Genomic DNA, 7793 nt, shown 5'->3' with positions numbered 1-7793 from the left:
GAGGGATGCAGTGGCTGGGGAAGGTTACCATGCCCTTCCTTGTGCCAACCTCCCCTCCCCCACCCTTGATTTTTCCATCTCTCTCTCTCTCCTCTCCCTCCCCCAGGAGGAGCATGTGGTAAAACAAGTATATAGATAGAGGCTCACAGTGACAGATTTTTAATTGGAACCCCCCCCCTTTTTTCTTAAAAAAGTGTCCTACCTTAGTTCTCCAGGTGTTTGGCAAATGCCAAGTAGACTGCTGCTGAGTCTGGCAAAGACAGGCATTGTCTCTTGTCCTTGACCTCTTGTCTTCCTTTGGAGGATCTCTCCCCTGCTCAAATTTTAGTTCCCGAGCTTTGCTTATTCTCTGTCCCCTGCATGTAAACTCTTCAGACGTTGTGATAAAGTCCCGGGGGTCATGCCTGCATAGCCCATGCAGCATTTCATTCCAAACCATTCCCCCCTCAGCCTTCCTAGAAACCTCCATTTCCATCCAAACCTGGTATTGCTGCTGGATTACCATCTCAGCCCTATGGGAACCAGATTTCTCTCCGTGGCTCACCTCAAATTCCACCCACGGGGCCACTCTAGACCATCTGGAATTGTTCCACCCATTTAACCACCTCCCCACATAGAGCAAGCTGGTGAGGAACAAGACAGACCTGCATTCACACTCCCAGTTTCAAAACATGCTAGCTGTGACCTTGGGCAAGTCATTTATTCTCTCCAGGGCTGTTCCCTCAGTTGTAAAATTGAAGCGATACAGTGTTGCAAGGATTAAATGGGAGATGTGAGAAAGTGTTAAGCACAGTGCCTTGTGCATAGCAAGAGCTATTAAGTAGCTAGCTTTATTAACATTGCCTGTTTCCATTTGACCTTGTCTAACCTTGGGGCTGTTGCTATGACTTTACCATCTACTCACTCTGATAGCCACCCTCTGCCAGGACTCTGAGTTCCCATCAGCCCCTAGAAGGCCACTTTGCCAAATTCCCCACCCTCTAGGCCACCTTTCCCCTTGCTTTTCCAGTGTGCTTATTGCTCAGTGACCTCTTCTAACTCAAGTAATGAATAACTCAAGCACATAGTGTCCCTTTAGGCTGTGCTGGGCTGGGAGTTTATTCCAAGGCACCTTCTGTAAAGAGTGCTGTAGCAGCAGGTTGAAAGCGGAAAGTCTGCGGTTCTCCAAAGGGAGGGGTGCTTCTGGTAGGTGGAGTGTGTGGCTGGGCGTGGAGGGAAGGTGGGGACCATGGGGAACTAAGACAGCTGTTCAATAAATGACTATGAAAGTCCAGTGTATCTCTGCAGAAAGGAGGAGGCATAAATTCCTCAGCTCAGTTTAAAGGCTCCGGGTGAAAAGAACAACTCCTAATCCCTTTTCCCATGCAGACTAGGGAAGAGGGACGGTTAAGGAGTCCTGTAATTGGTTCTGTCCAGGGTTAGTGCTCTGTATGTGTGTAGATAGAGGGGAAGCAGAGAGCAGGAACAGCAGCAGAGAGTAGAGGAGGGTTAGGAGGGGACCTCTGTCCAAGTGAAGACAATGGTTCTAACTCAGGAAACAATCAGAAACTGTTGTGATTGAAGCAGAATCTACCCTGGAGGCAGAGACAGGGGCTGGCTGGCAGGTAAAAGCAGGACAAGGCCATCCTGTTTGTAGCAAGATGGCCAGCTGGAAGCTGAGCTAGGAGAAGAAGCAGGACAAATCAACCCCCAGCAGTAAGAGCCTTCTGTTCAACATCAGAGAGGCTAAAATGGAGGTGCCTGCAAAAGAGAGGGTGCAGCTTGGCAGGCTGCATGAAGGAGAACCAGACTTAACCGCCCCCCTCCCCCCTTCCCCTCCCCAGCCATTGGCTCTCTGAACCAACACAATGCAGTCTGCTCTGCAGAGGGCTCCAGAGGGCTGAGCTGCCAATCCCACCTTCGCACACGTGCTCATGCACAGTGGGGTTCTGTGTGGCCAGCCCTAGAGTATTTTAAGTACAGAGTGGAGGGGATGAGGGTATGTGTTGCATGGTGACTCATCCTGGCAGCAGAAACTGTGTGCAGTGCAGGGAAAAATGGCTCAATGGCAGGCTCTGTTTGCAGTGGAAAGCGACTGCTATGCACAGCTCTGCAATGGAGGGCTTGTTAGAGCTGGAAGAGGGTGGACACTGGGAAATGCTGCTGGACTATCACCATTGCTGGGATGTGGGTAGATGCCCGGGTAGCACCTAACCTTGGGCTAGGCTGAGTGCCTAACCATCATCACGGAAGGAAGCCAGAATGCTCCACAGGGCATCATTCTGTGCTTCACAGTGGACCCCTCATGTTTAACAGAAAACCAAATCACTCTCCCTGGTTTTGGTTTCTAACAATAGTTTAACATGGCTTCAGTTTAGACCCTGAATGAGGACAATAGAAATATCCCTTAACTACTTTCATTTGAAGATATTCTGGTACTTTCCTATTTCCCTGGGTCTGGAATTGCTGTCCTGTGTGAAGACATAGTATGAAAAGAATGAAAAAGGACCTTTTAAAAAATCAGCTGGACTATTCCTGCCATCAGTGGGAGTGAGAGTTTACTCACTTGTCACCTTGGCTGTCGTGCTTTGACTGGCAGATTCCTAGAAGTTGCTTTCTGCCATGCTGTCCCCTAACTGGTAAGTCCAGAAAGCATCCTGGTATAGTGAAGCATTCTGAAATTTCTCTCCCTACCCCATAACCTTTGTCAGGTTGTTAAGTGTGTGGATAGTGGAGGTGACCATAACAGAGAGAAAGGGACACACACAGAATGGTTTTTATTTTGTTTGTTTTAGCAGTACCATAGAGGTGTGTGTGTTCTCTGCAAGTAATCAGGACTTTCTTGCATGATCCATAGGTGGCAGGACTGAAGGCCAGTGAGTAAGTGGTGCTAAACAATTGTTAGAGCTTTCAGAACCAGCTTGCCTGCTCTTTTGTACTTCCCTAGTTGGGGTAGGGGGTAAGTGGATTGAATCTGTTTTTACCTTGGAAAATTCTCTGGCACCAACCAGCATATCCTCTAAGCTTTAAAAAATAAAGTTCCTTTCCAGAATTTTCCATCTGCTTAAAAGGTGACAAGTGGATACTCTACTAAGAGGCTAATCTCAGTAAGAAGAGGTCCCTCTACATCATTCTCCTGCACAGAAGCTTGGTCTCATCAGCAACAGAGGATCTGGGATATTTCATGACACCTTTCTTTCTGGACCACTTGAAGTCTTCTAAAGAGAAAGGAATGTCTATTTTATGTCTGCTTAATCTTTAGCTTCTTTCTGCAGCTTTAATTGATGTGTAGTCATTATAGAAAAACTCATTGTGTGCAGTACTGAAGATAGTGTCAGAGATCCTCTACTACTCCAAACTGCCAACTCCTGGGACAAGGTAGCTGGTCAACTGGCCTCTAGTTGGATACCTCCAGAGGCTGTATACTCCCTACCTTGCAGCAAAACATTCGATTGTTAGGAAACTCTGAGCTAAAACCTAGCTCCTTAGAAATTCTGTCCAATCCTAGTTCTTACCTTTGCAGGAACAAGATGCAAGTATCTTCCAGGTGGCAGCTCTACAAATGTTGAAAACATCTCCCCTGCCTCCCTAATTTTTACTTTCAAAGTAAAAAATACCCCATTTCTTCAGTCCTTGTATGAGATGGTTTCTAACGTCCTCATCGTACTTGCTGAGTTCCTCTTCATGGTTTCTCAATTGTTGATGTCCTTCTCTAAGCAGGTGCCCTGGTCTGAGGAGTGCAGAGTCCAGTGGAGCTACTGTTTGTGTATGATCTGGACATTGTGATCTTTATCAATTACTATTATTCCCAAGCCATGCCTTCATGGTGTTTTTGAGCCAAGGCTTTTCTAATGCTGATGTTAGGTAAGTGTTTTGGAAAAAGCTCTTGTGCTTGCAAAAAACAGAGATACCCCTTTCCTCAAAGTCTAACTCAAGTAGAATGGATACCAGCCATGGTAGGGGGGATGCCAATCCCTGAATCCAGGGCAAGGTACTGCAAACACTGACCTCACAGGGGCAGTCCTGGTGCGGTGCTGGGCCAGGGTCTGGAGATCTTTAGCCAGCCATTCTAGTATGCGCCCACTGAAGTGACTCAGCTGCACTCTGAATACTGCTTCTTGCTTCTAACCAATCCCTGAGCCCTGCTTCCCCAGCTCCCACCAGTGCCCAACTTTATCCTTCATGCAGGTCAGCTGGTTAAGGTTTTTACAGTGCTGCCTTTCTCATGATCCTACAGCTGCAATTTTCATTGCTAACTGGCAATGCTTACTTTGCTTTTCATCTGGATTCCAGGCAGAGGGAATCAGATTGGCACAGTACACATTTTCCTTCCAGGTCATAGGTTGCCGGGAAAACTAAGCTTTCACTGCCTTGGTGTTTGTTCCTCCCTGCAAGGTGGCCAAGATACGGAGGAGTCATGCAGAATGAAATGGCTGCTTAGCTGTTGGCTGGCATAGGGCAGACAGGCACACCCTCGGGTAAGCAGGCAGGCAGGTAGGCAAGCAAACACACAGAACAAAGAGCCTTTTACACCCCATCAAATATGCTGACCTTCCTTTTTTCCGGAGTACTGTACCTTTCCACATCATTCTAGAAATATTGCATTTTAATGTGGTTAGTTTGTAGGGATCAAAACAAAGGGGAAAATGAAAAAAAAAAAAAAGACTGTTTTGCATGTATTTTACTTCAGGGAGGAGCTGGGAGGCAGGAAAATGCAAAGTAATTTGCATAAACTGACTTACAACTTAATTTATACTCGTCTCTGTACCAAGTAATGAGGAGGGTTTTATGCCTGAAAGAGTAAATCCTTTAGGCAAACTGGCTGTTTGCAATATCTGTATCCTAGCTAGCTAACAGCATATTTTTTGATTAATAAATGATAGCATTCAGTCTTTCATATCATGTGCAGAGCATGGCACCCAATGATATCAGTGGAAGGTGGGCTCCCTTTGCTAAAATGCTACTGAAATGCATCCTGTGTACCTGATGGCTTCCTGTGCAGTTACATCACATGGCACTCCCCACCCCCTTGACTTCTTGGTTCTGAAAGTCGTTGCTGTGCCTTTCCTTACAGTGATAGCTCCACAGACACTGCCCATATAAATAAGTAGAATGACCAGAAGACCAGAATTACTGAGCACTGGCTTCCCTAAGACTTCTTGCTCCAGTTAAACCTATGCCATTATATCAGAAGCTTCACTGGTGGACAGTAACTGCCTTCATCAGACACTTACTCTAAGCCAGACACTATGCCGAGTATTTAACATGGATTGCATTTTCCCCCTTGTTTTGTGCTTTATATTACCTATTTTACAACTCAGTGAGGTAGGTCCTGTTATCATCATCTTCATTTTACAAATGAAGCACCTCAGTCTCCTATAGATTAAATCCCTAAGGCCAGCAAGAAGGGAGGCCACATTCAAAGCCAGTCTGGCTCTGGAGGCCAGGCTCAGATCCACTAGGGATATAGCTCATGGCACCAAATGGGCAAATGGGCACTGTCATGTAAAGGCTCTTTGTATTTTATTTTAAAAGCTCTCCAAGATCATGTAAATCTTCATTGGCTCACAATGTAAAGAAGCCTTTCTTGGATTCATGCACTCATCCATCACTCATTTATCGATCACCTACTGTGCATATGGTATTGTCTTAGAAACTGCAGGAATAACAAAGGACACATAAGATACAGTCTGGACCTTTTAGCAGCAAACTATCTGGTTGGGGAGGCAAGATACACAGGAATGTGCAAACCACAATGCAAGGTGGTAACTGTTCCACAATGAATACCACAAACAGAAGGTACAATGGGAATTTAGAGAAGAGAGATAGCCCTTGTGCAGGAGGTGACCCTGAACAGGAACATGATAGTACTTGAGGTAGTATCAGAGAGGAAGGAACATCCATTTGCCCATTCATTGAATATTGATGACCCGTACCTTGTGCTGGTCACTGCTGGTCACTGGAGAGTCGAGATGGTCAAGAAGCTTATTCTCTCATATGGGGACAGCCTGATATTTACCAAGGATGCTAGGAGAGCATGCAGGACTTAACAACTCCTGAGAATTGAGGTGGCTTCCTAAAGATGGAGACATTTGGAGAAGGAAGAGTTCACCTGTGTGAGGAAGTGAGAGGAACGGCAGGCACATCAGGCAGAGGAGAAGCACGTGCAAATGCACAGAAATTCGGGGTGTGTTTCATCAAGGTAGATTGGAAAGACACCTTTGATTGGGACAAAGATTTGTATTAGTAGAGAAAAGATGAGACTTAGAGGTGCAGTTGTCTAGACTGCCATTACTAAAGGAAGATCTGGAGTGAAACAGATCAGGGCTCATCAGGGAACTATGGCTTCATTCCCAGCACTGCCCCATTCATAGAAGTAGGAAGAGAGGATGCCCAGTTCCTCCAGCATGGGGAATCAGGCCTGCCTCTCCCTGCATCTCCACTGCTGCGCTCCCTGGGTTGGACTGGGAGACTCTCAGGCTCTGTGCTGCTGTGACCAACAGGAAAAGTCAAACTTAACTGCAAAACACCATTGTCTTAAAAGAGGACATCCTTGTTCCTTTTGCCTCTCCCATGGCTTCTGCATAGTGTTTCCTTAAGAAAATTTGGACATGCTCAGAAAAATGGCCTGTCCTTCACCTACAGGACAGGTTTCAAATGAAATCAGAATTAGACTGAAGAAAACCAGACAGCAGTCTCATAGGATCTTTGACACATACCGAGACTCCCCTTATTTCCCTTTCACTTTCCAGTCCATTGTCTTAGCTTTCATAGGAATTTGGAGGTGAAAGGGAAGTCCTGTGACTTGGAGGTGATTATTCTCACCACCAGAACACAGAGCTTCCTCCTCTGCCGACATGGAAGAAAAAATGTTTCTATCCCTCCCTACATTTTAAAAACGGTTCCTCCCACACCAACTTTTTACATCCTGTTTCGGTTCTGCGACCCTCCCAGCACTATGATTTAACTGTCAGTTGATTAAATATCTTTTTGGAGTTTACTTAACCTTCATGTATAGTATTGATCTATAGAAAAATGTGTTGTAAGCTCCAAACAGGTAATATATGGGTTTTTAAAAATATAACCTCACAGTTAGATGAAAGCTCTTCATCCTAATAACAATTTCCCTTGACTGGTAGGCTGGCACAGGGGTTGGGTGAAGCTGAGCATGCATGGTCTTAGGAACTATCAGATTTTTAAGAAAGCTTAGAGCCCATTTTTCAGATGAGGAAGTAGAAACTCAGAGAGGAAAATGGCTGGCGACTTGTGGTGGGGACTGACTGGGGTCTTGGACCTCACGTCCATGTTCATTTACATCTTATGATGCTGCCTGGGTTAGCCTGAAGAAGCAGCCACACTTGAAGATGGAGAATAAGCATTGCCTACATTTGAGGGACCCCCAAGAAAAAGCTTCACTGAGATCCTCTGTTAAAAGAAAAAAGAAAAAGAAAAGACAGAAAAATCCCTATGATGGTTTTATCAGTCAGGATTAGATTTGGTCACAATAATAATAACAGTGGCTTCAACAACATAACATTTTATTTCCCTTTCACTTACCAGTCCAGAGGTAGCTGGTCCAGGACTGGGATAATGGCTTTATTCCAGTAAGTCCTCAGGGAGCTGGGCCCCTTCCAGCTCACACTTACACTGTTCCTCCTATGTGGCCCCTGTTCTCATGGGCCACAGCAGCGCCCAGGACACCGATCATCACATCCAGACTGGTGGAGGGGGAAAGGCAGAAGTGCCACCTGCCCTTTATGGAAACATCAGTCCTAGAAACTGTCACAGATGCTTCTGCTCCCATCTCATTGGTC

This window comes from Eulemur rufifrons, chromosome 8 (assembly GCF_041146395.1).
Source record: "Eulemur rufifrons isolate Redbay chromosome 8, OSU_ERuf_1, whole genome shotgun sequence".
NCBI classification, from domain to species: Eukaryota; Metazoa; Chordata; class Mammalia; order Primates; family Lemuridae; genus Eulemur; species Eulemur rufifrons.
This window is presented reverse-complemented; position numbering follows the sequence as displayed.